This window comes from Manduca sexta, chromosome 19, assembly GCF_014839805.1.
Source record: "Manduca sexta isolate Smith_Timp_Sample1 chromosome 19, JHU_Msex_v1.0, whole genome shotgun sequence".
Lineage (NCBI taxonomy): Eukaryota > Metazoa > Arthropoda > Insecta > Lepidoptera > Sphingidae > Manduca > Manduca sexta.
This window is the reverse complement of record NC_051133.1, coordinates 7,460,525-7,486,751: the sequence shown is the minus strand read 5'-3', so window position 1 is coordinate 7,486,751 and position 26,227 is coordinate 7,460,525. Positions and strand designations below refer to the sequence as shown.

Genomic DNA, 26,227 nt, shown 5'->3' with positions numbered 1-26,227 from the left:
TAAACGGATAAAATTCTATAAAACAAAATATTTTCTTAGACATTTTCTATTCTTAGTCAAAATCGTACCTAATTAATTATCTTAAATAATAGATTAATGGACGAAGAAATATTTTAATTGAAAAAAAAAACCCTTTTGTATGGTCTTCAATATTATACCAGCAAACATAAAACAAGTTGATAAATTAAATAATACTATCTTTTCAAACATTTGAAATCTAAAAACGGTAGACATTGAAAAAGGATTTGAAACAAAATTAAAACCTCTTTAAATTGCACACTGTAAACGATTTATTAAAATTCGATTTATTTTTTAAAACTGGCATGTACTAACCAGCCATACTTTAGGCCCCGAAATGTCGGGTCGCCCCAAGAGCTACGGCGAATTTACGACTTGTAAATAATGTTACCCCTACTTGGTACAAGCTACCTAGAGCAGGTAATCGACCTTCAAACTTTAACTGAACATTGGATTTTCATTCACTAATTTATAGCTACCATATCTCGCCACATTATCCAATATTTTTTGCAAAGAAAATTGGATTTAAAATGGCTTCGATTGAAGTGTCACAAATTCTTTAAAGTAACAATAGTCAAGTATATTAACGTTGCGGTACACATTTTGAATACACACCATAATGCAATATCAGATTAGAGTAGGTTATACATTCATAACTTTTATGAATGTTTTTAACCTATTATGAAATTAATTCTCAATTATTATTTACTCCATCGGTCAAAAAGAGTCTAAACAAGAAAATATTTTTTTTTAGTTCCGCAAAATTGGATTTTATTCTATCAGCATCAAGTGGTACATTCGGTCCAGCACCGCTATAACATTCCTATACCTTTCTTATAAAGCTATTTGTCTAACATTGAAATAAAACTATTATACGAATTTTATCGCGGTTATTTATATATTATAATTTTCTCCCGACATTTCGAAGACCGCAGCCTTCTCGGTTACGGAGAGGGGATCTGAGGTTTTGCACATCCGAAAAGTCAAAGTTTCAAAATCTACCTACATTTCACAATTATACAATTTTTTATTTGATTTAGCTATTGACAGTCCAATCTACGCAGAATGAGCTCACAGTATCTTGGAGCCTGGCAGCTGGTCTTTTAGGTTCCAATTTAATAAAATGTAGAACAGGCTCCTAGGTCTGTGCAAGCTTCCAACCATCCCTCCTATTGAAATTCGGATGTTATTTAATTTCAATAGCCACACGAATCGTCTAAGGTGGGAATCGGTGTTCTTAGGCAAGGATTTAAGGCTTGTCTAATCACTAAAAATGATTAGAACCTTCGTAGAGTGTTTAGCAACTGCAGACTTGGTAAAGCGTCGTTGTTTCACGTAAGCTATAATTGTTCTTTTCGCAAGTCTCTATATTTCTTTTTATTTGGCCAATATACGCATCAGTTTCGGCATAGATTAGTTATTGTTAAACCTGTTGATAAAGGGACAAAGTGCTTCAATGTGTTTTATCTATGGGCCGAAAATATTAATGATCCAAATAATCCTTTAAAGTCTCCTCACATTTCAGTTTTTTTATTAGTTTATAATAGGTAAAGCTGGACTAACACTACGACAATATAACTCCCTGTAGACAGTGCTATAAGCCTAACCCTCTTATTCATAAACGTTTTTTATCTAAGGACGAAGTAAAGCTGTGATAACAAGCTTGTTTCTCAGTGCCCAGCGGCACTGAGAAACAGACATAGGGCCGTTGTGATTGGCTATTATTGTTGTATCTCAATATTAGCCAATCACAACGGCCCTATGTCTACGCACTGAGAAGACTGCCATGCCGTCAGCACTAAGAAACAGACTTGTTATCACAGCTTTACTCGGTCGTTAGATAAAAAACGTCTATGAATAAGGGGGTAAGCGTTTTATAATATTCTTTGTACCTATATTATATAACGGGGATAGTTGGTTGTGGAACAGACTGCCAAGACGAACGTCCGCATGTTCGAATCCCGAGGGCAACACCTCTAATTTTTCTAAAATTATGTGTATATTCTCTGTGAATTATTGCTTGTTTTAGCGGTGAAGGAAACCATCGTGAGGAAACCTACATACCCGAGAAATTTTGAGGGTATGTGATGTTTACCAATCCTGACTAGGCCAGCGTCGTGGACTAAGGCGTAATCTCTCTCACTAGTGAAGGCGGCCCGTGCTTAGTAGTGGGACAGTATATATCCGAGTTGATAGTATGTTTATTAAATCACTTGCTCATCGTCGCCCAATCCAAATCATTGGCCCAAGAAAGCTGAAATTTCACACAAAGGTTAGTAAGGAACATGAAATATCATTATAACATTTAACTTCTAAAGGGCTAATTAAGGGTTCAAAGTTAGTGGAAAAACAATAATAGACATCAAGGCTTTGCATGAGGGCGGAACGTGAGCTAAAGATGGTTTACAAATAAAATTCTAGGAACCCATCATTAAAACAAGTAATTAATTTTGACATATAATGAATCTGTATATAGTTTTTACTCCACTACACGAAGAGGTGAGGGTAATTATCTATCTAGTGTACGCTGGCATAATTGCGTCGACTGGCGAAGTGCAATCATCTCTCGTCAGTCGTCACTCCATCTAGACTTCAGTCTGCTTACTATCAAGTTCAGTAGGGTCATTTCACCATAGCCGCATATAAGAAAAGCATTTGTTTAATCCTTTTGTGCACAACCGGTCTTAGCGGCTTCAAAGATTTGATAAATGTTATTTCGTTAGATTGGCCTTACTTAGGCTTGCCTATTTATAATAGGACAGAATAGTGGAACAAATAGGAAAAAATGTGCACTAATTGCGCCTCTGTCTGCCCCTCTGTAAATGAACGGCGTTCGTGTGGGTATCTACTTGATATAGCGCAAAATTGTGGATACTAATTATGCATGAAAGTAGGTAATTATGCATGAACTGAATAATTAAATGATAAGAAAACCTGAGTCTGCAAAAACTTGGAGACATCAAAAGTGGTTACTTTGAAATGTTTGCAAATAAAATACTTTTTAAGCAGCACTGAATTTTCAATTATATATTAAAGTTGCTATTTAAAACGCACCCCTTAGTAATTTCTTTTCCTCGTTGCTACCTATCATAAGCAACACGTAATACACCAGCATTAAAAAAATAACAATAAATGTCATTTTTCCATATCAAAATTCACATTACTTTAGACAAAATGAAAAATTTACGTAAAGTGCCGCAGGATTTGTGACGACAGATACGAGTGCACTCATATGGAAGTAAAGTGATTGTGCCAAATGAAACAAACGGTCCTCGTCCAGGGCTGCCAATGCATGACAAGATTAAAGGATAGAAACTAATTAGTACACGGTGCAAGCGTCATTTAACTTCGAAATATTTATATTACTTTAGACTAATCCAGTTTCACTTAATTTCTTTATTGAAATACTTAAATTGTTTTTACACGGCTGTATATAATAGAGTTCGTCTATATTGTACTGGTTTGCTTTTGTGGCGAGTAATTGAAGTATTTTCATAGAATGGAACTAAATTGATAACTTTTATCGCGTATTGGCGCAAAATTTCAACGACAATTTTTAGATGGGTTTTTGTTTACTTTTGTTGCTGCATGGTATCGACACCTGTAGGTTATAAAAATCATAAAGTAAAACGAATTCCTTCAAAATATTTGCTAAATTAACAAATATATAAGAGTACTTTGTACTTTGCGGTATATATTTGATATTATTACAGTAGTTATTATTTGCCCATTTTGTTACAAAAGTCACTAAAACTTACTTCAATCACGAGGTATTCTACTCAGTTTTGTCTTTCGTCCGCAATGTACACGATTGAGTTCTTAATATAATCTTTTTGATATAGTCATTCATAATATACAGATCACGACGGGACATCACATAATGATTATACCATAATACATAAAATAATTGACAACCCTAAAAACATTTTTATTAAGGTCACCAGGCTCCTACTACCTGCCATCTCGTCGTATATCATACATAAATGCGAAATAGGGTTGAGAGAAAAGCAGAGTCATGCATAATATTTAAACTTATTCTCACTACTATTGCTTATGATTCCGCGCTTGTTAATATAGTTTCCAGAAAATAATATATCTTTGTATATTTCTTAGATGAAAACGATTAAGGTACTTAAAGGGGCCGTATTCCGTCTATTGAGACGAATCTGTATTTTTGCAATTACAGGCGTTCTATTCGAAGTACAGCTTCGATAGCCGTATAAGTAAGGGAGTCAAAAGATCTCCTATTAACCTTCATGAAACTGATTTTTACGTTTACTTCTATAATATTATATTTAAACAACTTTACTAACTTTCCTCATTATTATATTCGGAAGTCACGATAGGTCTAACCCACGTCTTGAGCAACCTGATTATATTCCAAATATACAAGATGGATTAAAATGCCCGTTTTTATTGATTGAACACATATTTCAAAATGTATGAATGCAGATCTTAATATCTTCAAACATGATGGATTGTCTTCTAAGAGAGTTTTCTTGTATATACAGCAGTTCAGATAGCCGCTCTTATTGCTGCATGACTAAAAATCCACCCTGTATATCTGATTCATCATTTCATTTAATTTACAATAATTGCTTGGCATATCCAAACGTTTAATTTATTTACATAATAAATTCATATCTAGCGCCAAAACAACTTTATTAACCCTTTTTATTTCGCGGGACAAAAACGCGTTATCGCTACCACCATATGGGGGGCGAGTGGGACGATAATGTTGGTTTCACCAGTCTTAAGGCGCTATGTCGATTGTCCGAAAACTTTATTAACCCTGTACCTAATCGAAGGTCTCCTTTTGGTACTATAATTTACTTCCGTGGTCACTGTTCTTAAACTTTTCTGCCTTGAATGACCAAAGGTTGTATTTACATTATGTTTAATTTATTTTTTTTGGAATTAGCTTTCATCAAACTTAACGACAACATTAGGTGTACAGAATCACTATAATATTAAACTTTTCCAAGCAAAATAGTCATCACAATTATTATAATATGTTATTCAAAATTGTGATTGTATTGCAAATAAATATTTTCTACTTCATAAGAAAAATGAAATGAAACAAAATTAATGGCAATTTATCTCGTGTATCAAATATAATATTTGTTTTTAAAAAATATTCTATGTGGTCTTAGGAATTAATTATTTAACTTAACTGTAATGTTGCCACATTTAAGGCAATGGTTTAATCATCAAGAAACCCATAAAAGACTTTAGGACAGCCATGGTACAGCAATAAATGAACAGGGTTTGAAAGAAGAGACCGTAACGTCGATTCACACGTTTGTGTGATCCACCATTTTGCGATAATAATCTAATTTGTGTTACTAATTATGAGTGACTATTAGGTGTCTGCCGTAATTAAATTCAAATGCATTTCGTGGCACAGCGAATTCTACTTATATTCAGGTAAAACACCGTGATGTATTAAACTAAACTGCTCTAAAAATACTCAAGTAAGATACAACACAAATGTAAATGAATTCATAATTTTATATTCAAGCTCGGTAAATAACAAATTTTCGTCCTCGAAAAATTACCAGGAATTTCTTCGTATGAATTATGAATACCGTTTGATTGATGTAGTAACAAAATAACGTTCATAAACTTCACGAATGCTAAATATGGACGTGCTTACCAAAATAAATTCATTAACATTCCAAAATAAATATTTTTAACGCATTAAAAAATATGTTTTTTTTTCGAATAAAGAAATTATAAATATCGTAGATAACTGTATAACTAACTACATTGTTTAGAGTTTATACTTTGTATTTACGAATATAAGAAGTAAGAAAACTAAAGTACTGTCTAAAATAGTAGCTACAATAATTATAAGTCAAAATTACATTTAACTGCCATACAGTATTTTATAAGTAGGAAGATAAGAATGAAGCTACTTATCTTTGTGTTGTGTATACATATATGTGTGTATAGTATTGTTAATGACAAGAGATTTTTTTTATTTTTTAATATCTTTTCTTACCATATTTGACATTTAAACCTCATCAGCCCCTAACGGGAATACTAATGGTGTCGTATGAAATTAAAAAATGTTTTCCAATCCTACAACTCTACGCTCTATTCTTTATGTCAATTTTCTACCTCTATTGTATGGTTATAATAAGAGATTTTTTTCCAACCACGAGGCTAAGACGGTTGCTCGGAATCTTTCGAGTGCCACTTACAATCTACTCGAGATGTTAAGGGGGTACTTGGTTTGCTGTTTATTACACCAACTTCCATACGATTATAGAAAACTCTTTCTATCAATTTGTTATTGTACACACTCACGCTTATCCCTGAAGAAATATGTAGAGATGCAACTATGACATCCACTTATGACCTTTTGACGTTATTTCTTATGGCATGGTGAAGGATTGTACTTATATAATCCCTTGTAGCCATTAATATTTTGATTTAAAAACAGACTTCTGTTGCCAAGCGAGAAGTGAACCTAAAACTTAATGATGTATTTATACGATTTAATACAAAACCATGATTATGTTTTCAACGTGTACTATAAGAGCACATATTGTTAAGGCGGATGCAATAATTAATATTCTATTCGAAATTATGGCCAGCAAGTCGTTTTTAAGGCCACTCCAAGACGAATAAGGGTGCGGCAATTCATTCTTAGGTTCCATCTTCCAGGCGTACTTTAACTACAAGGTTATTAAATATTATCTTCATAATAGAATTATGAGCTCAAAACACAGAAATAATAGTCGTAGTAATAAGCCCCGTATACTATCCCATTGCTGGAAACCGGGCATCTATTACTGAGAACGCCTTATTACAATAAAAAATAGTAGTACCTCAATATTCAGACCTAAGCGTTTTTTTGGCTGTAGGTTTTTTAAATTTCGTATTTAAGTAACAAGGTTCTCTAGTTCGGCAATTTAAAACTTTAATGTTCATTTACGCTGCCTCAGGAGGTCTGACTTATCCGTATACTTTTTAATGCCAGATTTTGTATCTGTTTTTTGTAGACAGATTATTACGAAAATTATAACATTATTAGTTGAGACTAAACTAATTTAATCCTTCTCTCTTCAAAGGTTTACAAACGAATACAAAATAGGTATTTATCGCTGAACACAATGAAATGGGATCAACAAAAGCAATTAACTTTTAACTTTATCCTCTTCGTTATAAATCGGTTTTCAATTATTGAAACACGTCATTAAAATTTAATTGTTTTGCTTTCAATATGTCAAATTTATTTATAACATGTCACTGTTTATTGGCCTGATGTTTTGCTGATAATACAATAATATATTCATGATGCTTATTGTTACTTTATTTTACTTATAATACATATTTATTATTTGTATAATAAAAACAAGACATGCTCAAATGACGAAGCCTAGGAATCGAGTTACTAGTAATTCTTCTATTAACCAGAATTACAAAGTAAAATCCTTTAAAATCTCAAAACAGTAAATAATATTACAATATTGGATACATCCAGGTATGTAGCCTTAGTGACTGAGATTATATAATATAATATTTTAAGACGGACTTATGCCTATAGCGGCGCTGGCCTAGTTGGGTGTGGAACGGACAGCCAAGACGAATGTCATCAGGTTCAAATCCCAAGGGCACACACCTCTGACTTTTCTAAAATCATGTGTGTATTCTTTGTGAATTTATCGCTCGCTTTAACGGTGAAGGAAAACATCGTGAGGAAACCCGCACATTTGAGAAGTTCTCTATAGGAATTTCGAAGGTGTGTGAAGTCTACCAATCCGCACTAGGCCAGCGTGGTGGACTAAGGCCTAATCCCTCTCAGCAGTAGAGGAGGCCCGTGCTCAGCAATGGGCAAGTATCTAATACAGGGCTGATATTATTATTATTATGCCTATAAATTAACTTAGCTGAATTTTGATTGATTTCACACCTATTTAAAATATTCATGTAAATTAGCCCATGAATAACTTTTAAATAATCATATATCAAGAGACGGCAAAAATTTGAAATTTGTAAGTCACAATCTCGACATTTCACAATGAATTGCCGAACTGAGAACAATTGTTTCGTTAAGTTTAGACCGGTGAGTTTGCAAATTATTGAATATAAATCACACTGCCGGAACTGCCCCGGGTTTCATTGTTTTTAGACAAAATATATTAGTAAGTAACTTGGTACAACTGGAATAAATTTCAAAGAGGGAATAGTGTGCATGAATATTATCATTTTGATCGTATCTAAATACTAATAAATTAACAAAACAGGTACTTTATGTTAAAAATATATAAAAAAATGTATAACTCAAGTTTTTTTTCTGATTAATATCTTAATTTTTAAGACATTACTGACTGTTTAAAAAACTCTTCCTAATTCCAAAAATAATGTAAATAAAAAAAAACGTTTACGCACCTTTAATCAAGTTTGAGATATCTTGGATAACCTAAACACAAAGTACAATTTATTCAAGTTTTTGGAGTAAATAAAGTTTGGGACTAATTTATTGTTTATATCCAGAAATCATTAAAAAAATCCAAGGGAGTATTTTTCAGTGTGCAATAAATGAAGAGAAGCGTTTGTAACAGTTGGTACGAGAGCAGCGCTGAGTGCACTTTGCAGATGATGAGTCCATTTGTTCCAGTGCCTTGACATTCAGGATAAGTGACGGTTTAAAAAGTGCCAATGTATGTTTTGTGAAAGATTATAAATAATTCAGAAACCTTTGCACAATATGTTCAGAACAAGTCAGACTATTAGTTTCAAATATTTTAATCAAGCTACTTGTAGTCAAAAGTTTCTTTTTATTTCCTATTTTTAATCCTTGTATTTTCTATATTTTATAAAAACTGTCAGTCAAATATAGTTGAATGGATTGAAGAAAAATAAATGAATGTATTGAATAATTATGTAAAGGGGTTTCTAAGTTATATTGACGTTGCTGTTTCCGGTTTATTCTATGAACAAATATTTTAGACGATATAAAACTACACAATATACATATTAATATAATTAATTAAATTGGTAATGTTTTTTTTTTTATATTTTATTGAGATGGCATAGTGGTTTATGTGAAAAATTTTACATTTATTATTACAGCGCCATCTACATTTAAACTGACTTACACAAACACTCGCTAGCATAGGAAATGATGGTTCGGAGTAAAGTTCATCTACCAAACTTTCTCTTTACAAGTTGTAAGTTAGAAAACATAGATGGCGTTGGGAACCGAATTCCTAACTATAAAATGTAGAGTCGCGAATTAGTATTTAAGTAACCCGTAATTCCAATGATATTTGAAAATTATGCACTCATCATAAAAAAATCAAGTAAAGTATTAATTTTTATTTGGATTTCTCAAAAATAATTATTAACCATTTTTAATATTGATGTATGCATTTATATTTTTAAAATATTATAAAAATTTTAGAAAATGCATTTAAAATAAAGAAGATTAATAATATTGTGCATGTGGAAGTTTAGAATGATTTATAATTGTTCAACTGGTTATGCTTAGTAAGTATTGGAAATGCATTCAGTTAAAAATTGTAGATTTGCATAAGTAGGGGCTTAGAAAATTATAATATTTCCAAGTTTAATCGTGATGCTTCGATGGTTCTAGCTAAATTAACCTCTTCGCTCGTTTAATTTATCGCACTGAAAAATAAAAGATTTAAATTTCTTAGCGAAACAAATTTTTCATCAATAAAATAAATTTGGAATACATCTAGTCTTAGGTCTTTCACCCTCCTTCACAAGTACTATAGGGTTTTTCTGGCGTCAAAATAAATAATTTAATGAATTTCTTACGCTTCACAATACAGACAAATCAATTAGGGTAAGATTCAGGGCAGTTAAAAACGTTAATACAATAAAATTAAAGGTTACTGTTATCTTGAATAAAATGTAGAAAAATAAATAATATCGTATTATGTTTCATTTTATTCAACACATAAATTGACATTACACATAAATTATGTTATTATAATTTGTCATTTGCTTGTATACTTTTATCATCAGACTTACTTTATATTTTAATGCATTATTCATAATCCTATTTTGTAATGAAAGGATAGAATCATAAAAAAATATATTACTTACTTATTTTGGTAATAAAATATTTCAATTACATTATGCATGTTAAACTGTCACTGTGTGTGTGCGTGTACAATGTACTTCGTTTATAAAAATCCGTAACAACTAACAAGGGTCTTTATAGGATATTCTGCATCGGTGGACTTTATCAGCGCAGCCGTTTATCACAAGTACGAACAAACTCTATCATTTATAGTTATATCCATTAGATAAGGATTTGGCCAACTATCTAGACTAAACAAAACTTGGACATGCACAACTTTTGTGAAACAAACAACGATAAAGCTTCTTTCTTATTTGTTAAAATCGTTGGCTACTTGATGATGAATTAAATTTCCAATTTTTGGTATTTTATTTATAACTTATTTACAAGTTAAACTTATTTCGGTTATGATACTTAATTTTAAATCTCAATTTGCCAAAAAAAGAAAACTAAACATATGAACAATATTAGTAAACGTTATCAGACCATAATTAAAACAGAAAAAGTATATTGATTATGTTTTTGGGAGATATAAAAAATAATATTTATTATTGATTTACAACTATGATAAACTATATGGTCTTATCTACTTAAAAAAAAAAAAAAAACTATTAAAAACTTAACTAAATTTATTTCGTAAACATGGTCCCCCGATTGATATTGTAACTTGCGGTCAATAAAGCCCATTGACATCGGAATTGAAACAAACAAGGAAACAACAAAAAGCAATAAAACCAATGAAAACTGTCGTTTAGGCTTCCTGTCGCGACGAGGGAGCAGCCCACTCGGTCACTCGAACATAGATTTTTAATACGGCCCGAATGTAAGAGTGATTTATAGTTTGGGCGGTTATTTATCAAATAAGAGAGGCGGGAGACGTGATATGGTGGGGCGACGACCGCCCTCGACGTTTTTTTTAATACATTTTCTCCGAGTTTTTGTACCGTCAGCGAAATAACGAGCGTTTTAGATGTGCGCTTCTGTTTGCATAATTTTTCACGTTGCCACTTTGGCAGAATCGTGTTTTCTTTGTGGTAATGTCTGCGGCCATCGTTATAGATATCGCAAATGCTGAATTTGATATTACAAAGTTATGTTTTGAAGGTAGAGTTGTGTATGAACTATTTGAATGTATCTATTTGAAATCTGATTTTATTTTGCCTGTGTTAACCTCGTTACCTATAAATAATATTTATTGACACTTTATAAAATATACTACGTAGGTATTTCTATCCTATTGATGCTTATAAAATTTATTGCGCATTTTAATTTGTATTGCATTACAAAATATAATGAAAATTGGGAATGATAATGTAAAAAGGCAACGGAATTTTAAAATATACTAGTGTCTACTTGTACCTCCGTCCGCGTCTAATTTGTTCCCCAAATAAAAAAAAGAAATTTATATCATTCCAGGATCATTCATATTATTCATGTTATCTAGTATAAAAATTATCGGAAGCTTCATATTATCTAGTATAAAAATTATCGGAATCGGAACAGTTATTTCAGATGTTCCGCGTTCAATCCCTAAAGAGAAAAAACAATGTCTTGCTCAAAAACAAACTCTTGGTATGTAGCTACATAAATACAAAATTCTTATAAATCTAACTGTTTATATATTACATCAATGTCACTAAACATTCACTAAATTGACGGTAATAACTATTGTTAAAACAACAAGCCTTTGCTAATACTACTTATCAACACAGCCTGCAAAGATAACATACACGAATAATCTGTCCCTTTGTACTTCTTAATTCGACATGGTTCCTTAATACACAGCGATTTACATATAAGTAAAATGTGAATAGTTTGTGAACAGACCGACACTGGAATGGTGTGTCTGAGAGCCTATTGTTAAGCCTACCATTCAAATGACACCCACTTATGTGTCTGTATCATGTAGATTTAGTATGAACGTGAATGCAAAATAACCTTTCGTTTAAACCTCAGGCTTTGTTACGAACAATGTATCGCAAGTACAACTAAATATTGAAGTGATTCATAAGAATAAAAGGAACTGTACATTCTGAATAACATGGGGGATAGTTTCGTGATTCATTAAAGAGAAATATCGAATTTGTCGAATTCTGCATATGAATGAATACCTCCTACCCGAATTTAATCTACGGCGGCCAATCAACGGAGATCAGCCAGGTACAAAGGAGATATTATAGTGCAGAAGTATGCGCGATACACAGGAGCTCTCTCTGTTGCTTCACTCCCATAGTTCGGCAAGAGAAATCAGACGCAGGATCAACGGCTCTACGAGGAATGAGAGTATGTGAAAAACATCTTAGGGTACGGCACCGATTGATTCTTCATATATCTGAATGACCACACGAGCACTTTGCTCGTTTAGAAGTAATAGCCGGGCGGTGGCTCTCTATCTCTTAATGCTTCAAATACCTATTGATTACAATATCCTTGCAACACCACACTAGTTCTTGACCGCTTCACAATTAAACTTCAATAGAATGAATGCACACCGCATGAAAAAAAAAATATAAATTATTAAACTCACTACACAGTTATAACTAAAAAAGTATGTATAGGCATTATAAAAAGACCCAAGAGTATTACAAGCATGATAATGTTTTTCATGTTGGGCCGCATTGTGTACAGATGAAATCTGGTCCCAAAAACCTTTATTCAATGAGCTGAAAAAATCAAGATTTAACAGTTCACTGAGTGGGCTACATTTTATTTGTCGGCAACTAATGCTGTTGTTGGTTCAATGGAAGTTACTGTTTTTAAAAACAGAGCCAACGAATATTAAATACTAGTTTCTGCCTACGTCTTCGCTCGCGTTTAAGTTTTTCTGGAATAAAAAGTAACCTATAGCATTGAGGAGCTTCCTATAAATGAAAACATTTTCGAAATCAGTTCTGTAGTTCCGGAGATTAACGCTTTCAAACAAAGAAACTCTTCCGCTGTATATATATATAAAGATAGGTTAAGATAAAAAGTAAGATACGTTTATTTCGAAAATTATGTTACAGACTCTATTATATACCTACGTAAAAGTAGTTATCCACGACCCACCGTATTAAAATAACTATAGCGTAAGTAACATTATTATGGCAAAAAGTTTGTTAAGTGTAAATCACACTTTACTCTTTCCAGGGGAAGAAAACACAAATATATTATCTTTTTTTTACATAGAAGTCAAACTGAATACCAGAACAGCGACCTGAATAGTAGATATCATTAAAATATGATAGATATTCTTTAGATACAATTTTGTCTTCTAATTATTTTATCTCTGAATTAAAGAAACTGCAAACCAAACCAAACTAAACCCTTTTTATTTAATAGGTATAATTATTTAAATATTTATAGGTTTTCTTGTGAAGTCTGCTAGAAACGCGTGGGTGCCCACTACGCTTTAAGTTTCCAAGCGAAAATAACATTACTAAGAATCCACTGACTACGTTAATGAATCCTCTTATTTATTAAGATAAAATATAATATTTGCTATTCATATAAGTGATTTTCATATTTTGCGTAGGGCGAAGGTAATTCATCTTTTATTATAGTAATTTGAATATAGGTGACAAGCAAAGAATTCTAAAATGAGTATTGATAAAAAAAGAATATATAATAAAATACTTTATTTATTACGTAGGCGAACAAAGTTGCACTTATGATACGTCAAAGCAATGTATAAGAATAATTATTATTATTTCTAAACAACAATTAAAATATGTGTTATAGGTTTTCAATTCAATAAAATTTTTCAACAAATAGAACCTTAAAATAGACATATTTTTCCTACAAGCACACAAAATATGTTTTTAAGTAAGAAACAATTGGATATAATAACATTCAAATCTGTTATCAGCAATAAATTAAACACTTACAATAGACGTAATCACTCGCTATGGACGCAATGCTCTGATAGTTTGCCTCTCATCAGGCGTTGGTGGTGTAATGGTCAGCATAGTTGCCTTCCAAGCAGTTGATCCGGGTTCGATTCCCGGCCAACGCACACTTTTGTTGCTGCCAATATTTTAAGAAGTAAATTACCTGGCCCTAGATGTAGATATTATTACGAATAATACTAATTAGTAATTTGAACTAAGCAGTTTTAAAGCAATTTTTCATTTAGTCACACGCAATTGCTTTAATTACAATTGATAAAAATACGATATCAGAAATTAAAATCTACCGATTTAATCACATGTCTATCTTATTATTACATCACGACATATTCTTATCACGTACAAAATTATATTAATAAATAACCCGTAAAATGACGTAATGCGAGGGCTGTGTTGACGTCGCATCCCTTGATGGGTTCATTGACCTCGCTATCAGTTATCCTTTCGTTCCGCCTACTTTAGCCAAGATATTTGCCTTGTGTACCGTCGTAATGGCCTCACCGATTTCGCTTTCGTTGTGAAGTTTGCCTACATTACAGAAATTCTATACTTTAATATTTGGACAAGTTATGCATCTGGGGCATTTAGTTTATCAATATTATAAAAGGTTCGCGTGTCTAGATACACAGTTGTTACGTAACCAATAATAAAATACAACTATAAAACATTTTTTGTTAGGTTGTGGTAGTTTTGTATATAATCTGTGTTATACATTATAAAATTAAATTATAAAAGTTAAAAAATAATTTAATAAAAGTAACAGTAGGTACGGCCAATAAGGATTGTTTTTTAAAGTACATACCTATATTTACAATCCTGTAATATTATCGCACCACTTGTCTTAGCCTTTATTAAATTTAAAAGCAAGAAATTACAAGGTGTGAGATCCATTACGGAGCTGCATAACTATGCCGACAATCAAAGATATTTTTATTGTAGTTATTACATTGAGACCTACAGCGCTCGTTGCAACTGTTTCATTAAATTTAACGCAACAAAATAATCACATACAGACAGACTTCGCAAATAAAAAAGGCGTTTATGACATGATCAAACAGACGAAGTTCTGTTAAAACTATTAAATGGCATTTTTGAGTTAAATTGATTTCTCGAAACAGGCTGGAACTGTGGTGTCAGATTTAAAGCAATGACGTATATAATTTCAAAATCACTACGCAATGTTTGGGGCATGATTATGAACATTTATCGGAGGTGCGTGTGGTCGACACGGCACAAGAGATTTATATCACCGCATAATAACAGTAACATGTCAATTTTTTAAGACGTGGACTTAAAATTCTGGAACGCCACCATTTATAATAACAGACATCACTATCTGATCACGAAGAAAAAACACTTGTTCTTTGTCAGGGTTGTCACTTCACGCTTGCCTTTTTAATTTTGTAGGGTATTAATTTTGTTTTTAATGCTTAAACAGAAAGTAAGTACCTAATTGGTACTTAATAGAACAGATTTCCGGTTTTATATTTATATGTGTCAAAAGATGAATAGAATACAACTTTTGTTTGGTATGCATGGTCGCCATGTTAACTGCTTCTGTCGGCTTACCGCAGCTCAAATGGCTATATAGAGAGACGCTTACATGTTTTGTTATGCCTATATCAGACAGGAACTTTAAAATATCCAATCGCGATCAATATACATAAAAAAAAATATTTTGAGAAGAAATTAAAGAGAGTGATTTGAGACTCGGAACTATTCTATCTTTGTGTCGAAAGCAGTGGAATGTGCCGGACGCCGGGCAAGAGTCTTTATTTCCTTTATTTTTCATTCGAGAATTTTCCACTTAATATGCTCGCATATGGATACGGAATTCCGGTTCGTTGAAGTGACAAAATAATACCTACCCCAGAAAACGGAATGGTAGTTTTTGGTTTCTCTTTTAATTCGATTATTTTAGATGCTATGGGACACTAATCTAAAAAACACGAATTTTTAAATTCGACCAAATTAGTTACTGAGATTGAAGCTTTCAAACGAATAAACAAACTGTTCAGTTTTATATAATAGTATAGATAACTATTTACTGTATACTTTGTTACTTTATGTATCCTACTATGAATATTGATTGTCATCCATTATTAGTATTTGGCTTGGTTCTTGAGCACAATTGAATTACATTAAAAGCCACAACGCTCAAATTTATTGCCTCAAATATTCATTTAGTCAACTATTTCTAAGTTCGTAAAATTACTATAATAACGTCGAATCGTATATATTTGGGTAAGACAAATAATCAAATGTAGGAAATAATATCGCTACCATTCGTGCTTTGGAACGGATTCAAAAATTTTACTTAACTACAGCTAACTATAAAAGATAACAAACCAGTCAACTTTGAATGAAATGGGTTTAAAAAACCGAAGATTTAAAGTAATTTTATAACTCAGTGGTACAATACATTTAATGTTCGTTCGTTTATTTCTAACTCAACAGAATTAAAGCCTTTATAGCATAGGTAATTTTATATATATCGTCCCGAGATTTAAGTTTTGCTTTTTACATAAATACTTTACTGTACTAAAATAGTATTGATTTAAATATAAAAATGGAAGGTATACGAAAATATTGTTATAAATATCCAGATGCAAAATATAAAATTACTTAATAATAGCGACAATTGACAATAAAAATTTCATAATGAGCATCTTTTTGTAAATAATTAATAGTGCAGAACCCAAAGTAAAATTAGCACACCGTAATGGAAATGTCTTATGATTGCTTTATTATCATACTTTGGTATACTTTTTCCTTATCTATACTCCAACATTGCTAAAGCCTAAGGTAATTAAGAGACAGCATGTCTGCAATTCCTATTCAGTAGGTACGCTTAGATATATACTCTGTGGCCGCTGTTGTAGAAATCTAGGGAGATTTTGTTTCTTTGTACACTTATACTGCTAAGAAGTAGGCAACGAATGCGTTCCAATTTCAGACATTTTATTATAAGACAACATCTATTTTCACTGGGTTTTTTAATAAAAAGTAGAAGTTCTTTTTGATCGAAATTTATATTTACCTTAGATTAAGCTAGCTGTATATTTTTCTTAAGTGCGAGTATTAGTTATAAAGCCTAAGTAAGGAATATTTGACTGCTAAGTATAATATTATGTATTGTTGATGTACCTATTTAAATAAGTAAATAAGATTCGGATTGCATTACCAATGTTAAAAAGTTCTAGAAATGCTTTAAGCCCCTTTGCGAGCGTCTCGCTAGCAAAGAGGCTTAAAGCATTTTATGCTCATAAGCACTCTCGCTATTTCACGAATTAAAGAAATACTAACGTATTAAGGGATCCGCAGTAAATCGAAAGAGCCGAGTTTTCGCTATATGTACACAACGGATCGAAAGATGATTTCACTCAATTACATGCAGTTGAAATCATTGCAGTAGTAGATGATGAAGTAAACTGCACTCCGTCCGTGTTATAACATCTAACTAAAAATCTTCGTTATTCATTCACTATGCGTCAAGAATAAAAGTATCGATATAGTTTAAAACTTCGTGAGCTAATAAAAATGCAAATTGTTCATTTGTAATATTGTAAATTTCACTACAAATACTTTTAGACGTAGTAACAGTATAATAACCACAAAGTATATTAAAAACATTCAAAATTCTCTCTTAAGAGTTTAAAAAGCAGATGTTTATGTTTTTAGTTGTTAAGATAAAGTAAATAACTTGGCAAATTCATTGTACGCAAAGGTTTTTCAAATTTGCACAGAATATATTATTTGCTTCCTTTTTTCAAACATTCATGTAAAGAGTTTGGGATCAAGCGACTTCTGACTTACACATTATATTGTTGCTAGCATGTTAATCATCAAAAAGATTGTGTATGAACCGGAGAAGGAAACAACATTTTTTCGGATCCATTTGCGTGCGCGGTATCGTTTGCAGGGTCGGTAGTATTCAATATAGAAGCATCATAATATTTAATACCTTTTTTTTTCTTTAGTATTATAAATTATTCGCTCGTACCTGAAAATTATACTTAGTTTGTATTCTATGAAAAACGTAGATAGCTGTATGTTTATAAAATTTTATGTACGTTCTTATTTGGCCGTATCTAATGTACAACTGTTTGTTATTCCTCATTAAATAAAACTTAATAAGTTTATAAAATACAGTAAATGTTGTGTAATATTTAACTGTTATATTTCAAAATATTAAAAAAATCTTATCTACGACCAAAAGTGTGCGTTGGCCGGGAATCGAACCCGGATCAACTGCTTGGAAGGCAACTATGCTGACCATTACACCACCAACGCCTGATGAAAGTAAAACTAGCGGAGCATAGCGTTCACCACCGATTACATTGTTACTCTTGCATCATAAGTACAAAAAACTCAAACCAAGCAATATTGAAACAAATGCCCGTAATTAAAAGAAGAATGAAGGCTTAATGTATAGACGTACTCAAAAAAGGTCATTTTATGATCATTAATTTAATTTGATTATGAATAACGGTATATAAATTAGTTGGGTCGTGTTAAAACTCAGAATCTAAATTCTAGCATGACTAATATTATCAAGCTGCCGTTCGTCTTATGATAGACTGACTACCTACTGTGTTCTTAATCGTTCCACGTTAAATAAGTGGAACTATCAGAGTGATACGTAATATTCTGAGCATTCCTTCCATAATAAAAGTGACTAGCTTTTCCTTGTGATGCCACTGCTTTCGACAACCAAAATGATCAAATTAAATTATTTATATTCGAGGAAGGATTTTCACAATCTATACAAAGGTTTATCATCGTAAGGTCATTATCATCTACAAACAATATTACAGACTTTAGGTGGTGCCCTTATAATATTAGTGAGCAAACATAATTATGAGTGTTTATTTTGTTGTATTTTATTTTGTACATGCTTTGTGCAAACGGAAAACGTTAAGGAGATTGTAATTGCGAAAACGAATACGTGTCTATATTTGATTGCTTGGTATTGTTATGAATTGCGCAAACTTAGAAAGGCGCATTGCAAATAACGCATCTCTAACAGTGGCGTTGGTGGTGTAATGGTCAGCATAGTTGCCTTCCAAGCAGTTGATCCGGGTTCGATTCCCGGCCAACGCACACTTTTTAAATCAGTTTTATATTTCGTTATCTATATCTATAGTACCAAATATATTTACAAGAAAATATTTGTTTCTGACCATATGAGTTGCTTTGTTAATTTTATACCAATAAAAAATATCTGAGGAGTATTTTTATGTTTCGATAACGGTATTCTATATCAACAGATTGTTTGGATTCCATAAAATGTAATTTATTATAACTACTAAGTATCTTAATATATGATATCCATCTGTTGCCATTCGATACATTATCTGGACGGAATCTTATCGTCTGGTAGAATTCAGTCACTTCGTAGTTCGCCATGCCAGAATACGATAAAAGCCACACAGACTTTTAAATTAAAATTATAAAATAATTAAAAAATATTTTATATAAATCACACAACCCTAGCATTCAGTCATATTTATTATACATCAAGAGCAAGATATCGGCATTTGCCAAAGATTAATTATAAAATATTAAACACGCATACTAATGATTTGAGAACATTTGCAGACGCAGTAGGAAATTCAGGTCTACAAATAGAAGCAGTTAATTTTATGTCACTTATTTTATTATCGTTCTATCGATAAGAAATTTAACATTATGTGTATGAGTTAGCGGAACTTTAAAATAAATATATATATTTTTTTATAATTTGTAACGATTCTTTTTAATACCCATTTTATGGTATTATATTAATATGAAAGCTAAGTTTTACTTTAATAGTTCAGTTTTAGAGATTAGTTGAATTTTCACAGAAAATATATAGACGAGTAACTCTACGATAGTAATGTAGAGACTCGTCAGTCAGTGGCATCAATTTCTTCAACAACTCATTGAAGAAAAGGCATGCATTTCACGTCACATTTTCTGAAATAAGGTCAAAAATCGGGAGCAACGCGACGCCTTAGCTTTCTTACAAGACCAAAGAGATAAAACTGAAATGAACACGACCCGGTGCAAATAAAGCTATTGTATATAAAATCGCAATGCAACGAGAGCATTCAGCGATGAAATCGCAGGATTGCGACTAACGATTTCCGAACAACTTCTAACAAGAAAACTTGTACGGAAATAATATTATGGGAGTATCGGTGGCTTTCCTCTGTTTACTATTTGCATTGCAGGATTGTAAAATAGTGTATTGATAGCGTTTCTCATCTATCTAAACCTTTGGCAGTTGTCAATATGCATTTTTTTTTTGTGATTGGCCGTATTGTTTTTATGACAATTCTGCCGAAATAAATATAAAAAAATATTATATTATTATTATCTCTACCCGAGTGAAAATGATAACAAAAATGACGTATACAAATTGAATAAAAATGCTACAAAACCTTGAATAGGAATAATTTCATGAATATATGTATATATAATTCATCTTAAATGATGTTCCATTTAAAGCGATTGGCACATGTCAAGTGCACATGTTATTTTAAAATATGCTCAAATTCCTCGTTTATATGCCTTCATTTTTATGCTTCAGACAAAACAAAATTCAACCGTTGTTTGGTACAGTATTCAACCGTACTGTACCAAACAACGAATAAAATATCAAAAATATTATTCCTTTCAAGTGGCAAAGGATTTACTGTCTAAATAAAAACAAACTTATTAGTCCCAAGAAATTAGCTTCTATGTGACACAAATACATTAGAACATAAATATTTACGGTTTATCACTGTCTGGCTTCTTATTTCTTTACACCGAAACAACTCTCAGCTGAAACGTAAAAAAAAAACACCAAACAGTTTGACTACGTAGCTCAATAAAAAGTCACCCGTTAGGTTAAATTTGGGTTCAGTAATTTGTAATAGTAAGAATATTAAGAAGCGTTTGTTAACATTTGTAACTTACTAGTTTTTACTCGCGGATATACTCGCGTGGATGAGTTTTTCAGGGATAAATATAGCTCATGTCCGTCTCAGTGTCTCAAACTCCATTCCAAATTTCATCTAAATCCGTTTGGATACGTTTTGATCCGACAGTATAATATTATGCGAGGATTTCTTGAATCGACAAAAAAGAGTTAGCGTCTTAATTACAGTTCAAAAACGAATATTTCAAGTTTAAAATATAAATAACTACCTTTGGTGAAATTATTTTTCACAACTGCGCAACATAATTAATCACGACTACCCGTGAAAGATTAGCAACTGAACTACATATTTTTGATAGTTACAAGCCAGTGCCAGTCAATATATTTATAACAACATAAATATATTATTATTACCCTTTTTTATTTACGTATGGAACCCTAACAAGGCGTTTAATACGAAGCGTTCAGGGCAGTGAGGTGTGCAGAACACGGCTGATAAAATAAGTCATAATGAGTTTTGGCGGACAGATTAAACACAGCTATTACGAGGGTATTACGAGAGATGAATCAGTTATAATTTATCAGGAGCGAGATTATGTGAGAACATCGAATGGAAGTTAGTTAATTTATGTTTGCGTTTGCTCTTTTATAGAGTTTTCGATTGTAATCGCTGAGTAAGTATGCGATGGGATTTTTGCCAATATGACTATTTTTCGTAGAATAGGTAATAGTAATATTTAATATTATGTAGCTATTATGAAAATAAAGGAGCAAGAATTGTTTTCTAGGATTTAAAAAACAAATATTTTCAAGAGTAGGTATCCTACAAATTCTTTGTCGTTTACCCATCTAACAATTTTAATTACAACCTTTAAAAATATTTATTTATTTCACTCTAATAGGTAATGAGCTGAAATTTTCACAGTATCTGTTATTACAATGGTATTTCTTAAGAGCTAAATTACTAATAATAAATACAAAAATATCGAGATACGGAACCCTCGGTACGTGTGTCCGAATCGCACTAATGTTTTATTTTAAACTGAAATAAATAATGTTCGTTCATATGTACTTTTAAATTCATCTAGCTATTTTGAAGCATAAAAAATATTATCTGATCTTCGATCACTTACATAACCCGTATAGCGTTAGTAATGGTGAAGTCAAACGACGCCAAAAATTAATTTATACATATTATAAAACAAAGTCCCCTTTTCTGTCTGTGTGTTAACGATTTTCTCAAAATTTATGGATTTTTATGAAATTTGGTATGGAGATGGTTTAAGACCCTGGGAAGGTTATAGAACTCCTAACCTGGGAAAATATATAGCGGAACTTTTATCCCGAATAACTCCTTCACACGGGCGAAACCATGAGCAAAAGCTAGTATTTTGTGTTTGAATTTAAATACTAGAAAGTAGCAACGTAAGCTGAACAGACTAGGACCATGTCTTTTTTTGATTTATTTTTTTCTTTTGTTTCACAAATCTTTATAATAATATATTAAGAAAATACTTTGTAACCTCTTTTAAGCACAGTGTGCTTAATGTAACTCAATACTTTCCACTTGATATTTCACTAGAATCATTTTCTCTAAGGATCTCATCATGCTCAGGTATGTTTGGCTGAGTTCCAAAGGGAATCTTCAACCACACACGATTTTCTTCATTGGATAATTTACGGCCCTCATTGTGATCCTGTGTTACAAAGAGTGGATCGAAGCGTGGACCTTTTCAATGTTTAAATTATTGAGCGTCTTAAGGATTTATTGTATGTAAAAGGCGCTAATTAATTTTAAAAACTTGGCTATATTTAATTCATGATAAGCAAAAATTATAATTAATCTAAACGAGCCAGTAGACCATTTGTATAGTGAGTGATCTCTACCATACACAATAACGAACGTTTTACTGACCTTAAAGGAAATTAATAGTGATTAGGGACGAGATAGTTGTTGTGTATTGGCCTCCGAAAATGGTACCATACGAAACGCAACAACAAGTTACTAGTTAAGGTTAGTTTTAGGAATGCTCAAAAATATCAAGCATTGATTATATTTCCCAAAATCATTTCATTGATTTTCGGATGATGAACACCTTAGTCTATGGCCACGAAGGCTGCAAAGTCTTCGAAAAGTCGTGAAAAAATTATAATATAAAAACCGCGATAAAATCCGTAAAAAAGTTTTATTTCAATTATAAAATTCGCATAAACATAAGAAATCATTTTCCAAAAGCAATTTTAACCCCGATACACGTTTACCTTCCATTTTATTTTTCTACTATAAATATACATGGTCATATCGCACTAAGATTCGCGCCCGAGGTTTACGATCTCTGGCGCCCTATAAAGTGACTTGTCTGTTAAACGCCAGTATAAATTAACGCGTAACTTTACTGCCAAATAAAACCGAATGCTTTCGATCAGATAACGAGTATGAAATCCACACTCCATGTGCCAATTTGACTGGCACCTGTCTGACTGATAGTGTGTTCATTTGTGAATGACCTACCCTCCTTTCTATTCTACTCGTGTGGTGATAGAGGTTTTCTAAACTGTAACATTGCGAATATTTAGGATGGTTCATCAACTATCTAGAATCCTCTGGCAATATGCTATTTATTATACGAATTGCGGAAGGTAGTGCTAGTAATAAGTCTATTCTAGATGAAGAACTATGTTAATATGCATGACCTTAACTCGTAATAGGTATTCTTATTACTTATACTGAAGATTGTCTAAAAACTTTGTGTACTGATAACCACCTTTTACGAGAGAATATACCAAACTTATTTATTCATTACTTATGATGACTTATTAAATGTTAACACAAACGTAGCACTTTTAACATCCGCCGCCGGCAACATTTGTCGAGTCTAATATAGATAAAAATTAATATTCACAATCGATTCCACAGCATAAATAACTGACAAAATAATTGAGCTTCAATATTATATGCTATTAGGTGCAGTATATAATTTTATCAGACCATTTTCATAATAACGTTGATCAGTGCGTCCATTATTATTAAGCAGTTAATAAATAAAGTATACTACTTCTAATAATCCTTTTGATGAGTGACAGTGTTCAGGAAAAAAACTCGTTGATACTTTAAAAGTCTCAAAGCCACGTGACTTGGATTATATTAAGCCGTAGAGACAGTCTCGGATGCTGTCAAACATCTTCTCAATAAAGTGACATCTAGTAAAAGCATATGATGTAAAAAGCAATTAATTATATTGACGCACACCATCACTTATGTATTAATGTTATTATTTAGTATTTAGGGTATTTAGAACCTAAATGAAAATTTCTAATTAGGTAAACGTGAAGGAGCTAGATATTATAATGACCATTAAATGGAGTTCTAATCTGAAAATGGTTTAGCCTGCGTATTAATGTGAGACATTTCTTCTTTTTTAATTTTTCTTGCATATTTAATCGCAGTGCTGAACTTAGGGATTCCCGTTTTCCCTGGTCTTTGTAATATTAAGAGAAGGAATTAAGTGGCAGTTAGCTGAATACGCTGGGGTTATCCAACGCCAATTATAAGGGACAAAACAATTCCAATTCTTCACGATTTTCCAGAAAGGTAGCTGAAAATGACCTACTAATTCTAAACTATCAACATAATACAATGTCTGAACTACACGTTATTATATAAGCAAAGACATTTCCACAACTAATTAAACGCTTAAGGCATTAACAGTTTACAATCAATTAAAGTAGGAAGGTGTGAATTAAAACTGATAATTTTCACATAATATTGTCAGCGAAATGATTAAAGACATGCATACTTATAAGATTGTGATTGGCATGTTTCGCATAAATATGCACTATACAGGCGTGTCGCAAGTGACAAGTGTATAAAACAATTAATTGCATCGAAATAACCTTATTTGTTAAAAGAAACGACGCATAATTTTATATTCCACAACATATTAATAGGAACAAATTACAAATTCCCGTTTTTCTGCCCTATAAGATATTTTTCTGAATACTATGTTGGTAGGCTATTTCATTTTATTAACACAATAAACTCGAGTAATACACCGAGAGTAAGGAAAACGTAGGAACAAAAAAAACATGCCAATAAATTTTATTAGATTTATGTTGCACACACCTACCGTTGAAACGCCGAACAAACACGAAAAATGAGGAGCAACATGTTTGCTATAAAATATAACCTTTTACTTCTTTTATTTCTGGCATATCTCAGGGCAATCGGAGCCGTTTTTATCCGAAGTTATTTTATTAATAAGGAACGTCGTTTATTGTTAAAAATTATTTTCCGCCGACGAAAGTAATGTTTAATTTCATTGCCGAATTAATAAATAAAAAATTAATCGTTCAAAAATGCATTAAATTTCTTAATCATGTCCAATTGTTTTATATATATTACAAACATAACGTAGTACAATCCATAAACGAAGTTAAATATTATGCCATCAATTTATTAAAACGAAACCGTTACCATAATAAAAAAAATATTTTTATCTGCAAACATGCGTAAGCGCAGCAGCAGGGAAAAAACAGCAATAAATAAAAGGTACAAAGTGATCAATCATCTCTCATTCTATACGTAATCTCGTACAAATAAGGCATCCGATGTGGATAATCAAAAATATAAACAATAAATTTCATGCAAGAACTACATCGATTTATAAATCATAAACGATCCTTGACATGGATATGGCAGAAAGATGGATTGTCATGCATTTTGCCTGTGGTCACGTCGAATAAACGACAATACGAAATGACAGTGTTTAGAGAGACGCGAAATTACACTGACCACGGGTTTCTCAACGCTGAATATTAACGATATTAAATATATCCTGTGATCAGTATCAATTACAACTCTTATGAACCAATCACTTAAGTTGCTAGTAACCTTTTTGAAATTAATTATAGTTAGGCGATTTTATTTACTTTGATATGCAAATATAACGGAATAGCGATTTTGAAGCCTTTTATATTCTAAGCTTCCTCCAAATCCGTCCTCATAAATTTTTTATCAACATTGGCGAAATATTGTTAATGTCGGAAAGTGTGAAAAATGAGCGCTTAAAAACTGTGCTAGATCGCACCGAGTTAAAAGGCCGACTGTGTTGACTCCACGGTTTTGAACTTGTGACACTGCTCTCTTGCCTCATTAATACCCATCAATCTTGTCAAACCATTCCGACAACCGCTGTTATAAATTGAGGTAATATAAAAAAATATTAGGTATACATATTTGAAATTTACGAAATAATACCTAATTCCTTTGATTTGATATTTATACTTTATATATTTATACTTACGTTGCAGTTCTTTAATATTCGCAATAATAAATCAGGATTTTATGTCGTA

General features: G+C 31.9%; 1 protein-coding gene and 3 non-coding genes across 4 annotated transcripts in view; 3 read left to right on the top strand and 1 right to left on the bottom strand.

Moving 5' to 3' along the window:
- LOC115444004 (monocarboxylate transporter 10) overlaps nt 1–26,227 on the top strand; it is a 109,047-nt gene that overhangs the window by 43,497 nt on the left and 39,323 nt on the right. The window lies entirely within an intron of this gene.
- Nucleotides 14,004–14,075, top strand: Trnag-ucc. The gene has a single exon. It is a non-coding gene; the product is annotated as a tRNA-Gly (tRNA).
- Trnag-ucc lies at nt 18,190–18,261 on the bottom strand. Its single transcript has one exon. It is a non-coding gene; the product is annotated as a tRNA-Gly (tRNA).
- Trnag-ucc lies at nt 19,000–19,071 on the top strand. The gene has a single exon. It is a non-coding gene; the product is annotated as a tRNA-Gly (tRNA).